At 48.4% G+C, this 1,767-nt stretch overlaps 1 pseudogene; it reads right to left on the bottom strand.

Annotated features, from left to right (window-relative positions):
• Window positions 1-938: 938 nt before the first annotated feature.
• LOC140611214 (small ribosomal subunit protein bS21m pseudogene) lies at window positions 939-1,170 on the bottom strand (annotated as a pseudogene).
• Between the last annotated feature and the right edge of the window lie 597 nt (window positions 1,171-1,767).

The following is a 1,767-nucleotide window of genomic DNA, read 5'->3' as shown; positions in this document are numbered from 1 at the left end:
CTCTGGGTTCAGTTTCCTCAAACATAAAGGGAAGATGGCAGGGAGGGGGAATGACCACCCCTGAAATCCTAATCCTTAGAGACATCTCAGAATATGACATTTCCAGGTAATAATCAGGTTTTCCCTTTTCAGTTCTCCTTTTATCTCTCTGCTAAATCAAGAAGTCTCAGCTAGGGGCTTGTGTGTCTTCCTTCATCGCTAGCGTGTGTCCTTTTTCAACAAAGGCGTCCCCAGATCAGAGCCACCGTTGCCTGGTTTTCATTGTCTTTATTTTTAAGGCGCCTTCTATTTATGGAAAGGATCGTGGTCTTCCATTTATAGCAGTGATGGGAGATTTACTTTTTAGCAAAATGTATGCATGTTGTTTAAAAATGAGTCCATTCGAAGGAAAAAGAATTAAACGAGCAATGATTTAGGAGGCATATCAGTTTCCTAGGGCCGCCTGAACAAAGCACCACAGACTGCCGGCCTAAAGCAGTGGGAACAGTGTCACAGTTCTGGAGGCCAGAGGTCCTAGATTAAGGTGTCAGCAGGATCCTACTCCCTCTGAGTCTCTGGGTGGATAGTATACCCTTCCTTGCCCCTTGCTAGCTTCCGCTGATCTCCGGTTTGTATCTGCATCACTCCAATCTCTCTCTGTTGTCACATAGCCTTCTCCTTATGCGTCCCAGATTTCCCATGGCCATCACTCTGTGTCCTACATTCCCTCTTCTTTTACGTCCTTTTTTTTTTTTTTTTGCTTGAAAAAATGTTATTATAGTTGGAGCGCCTGGGTGGCTCAGTCAGTTAAGCATCAGACTCTTGATTCCGGCTCAGGTCATGATCTCAGAGTCGTGAGATTGAGCCCCGTGTCAGGCTCTGCACTGAGTGTGGAGTCTGCTTTGGGATCCTCTCTCCCTCTGCCCCTCCCCCCCTCCCCCCGCTACTATTCACATGCCTCAGCGGTGCAGCCACGGATCTTCCTGATTCTTTCACAACAGATTGGTCTTGCAAGTCATTTCCACATTGTAGATCCGCTGGCAGCTTTCCCTCTGTTGGCGGCAAGGCTTTTCATAGAGTACCATAATGTACATCCATGGCGGGGATTCTGTTTAGGGTCCTGGTTGCACCTTCCGCATTCCCCTCTTGTATCATCCCAGTCCTGGCAGTGAACTTCAGATGTTTTGCCATGACCTTAGGATTTATATCTTCACTCTGCAGAACCCCATGTCTTTGGGAACTAGCCGCCGAGAACCTAAATTCCCTCTTCTTATAAGAACATTAGTCATATTGGGTTAGGGCCACCCTGATGACCCCATCTTGACCGGATTACATCTGCACAGACCCTGTTTCCAAAGAAAGTCACATTCACAGGTGCTGGGAGTTAGGACCTCAACATCTCCCTTTGTGGACACACAGGTCCAACCCATACCTAACAGGTGAGTTGTGGCAAAAGAAACACTTATGCAGAGAGACCTAAGGGACACTCCACCCAGGCCAGAAGGGCATGGGAAAGGGAGTTAGGGGGTGCCAGGATCCTGCCCCAGCCTCCCCGCATGACAGAAACTCCTCGGGCAATCCCGGTGTCACCCTCTTTGAGCCCTGATTCCCTGGAGTTTTTGAGCTGGTCCCCATCCCCCAGAGTCCCAAAGGAACCTGGGGAGAATTGGGAGAGGTCAAAGACGGCAAGACTCCAGACCCCCCAGTATCACTACCACTTTGCTCCATCCATTGTTGGGACAGTAGGAAAATATTTTGACAAAAAGGCACCACAATAACTTACAAAAT

Source organism: Canis lupus, chromosome 19 (genome assembly GCF_048164855.1).
Source record: "Canis lupus baileyi chromosome 19, mCanLup2.hap1, whole genome shotgun sequence".
NCBI lineage: Eukaryota > Metazoa > Chordata > Mammalia > Carnivora > Canidae > Canis > Canis lupus.
The sequence above is the reverse complement of the archived record's forward strand: the minus strand, read 5'-3'. Positions and strand labels throughout refer to the sequence as shown.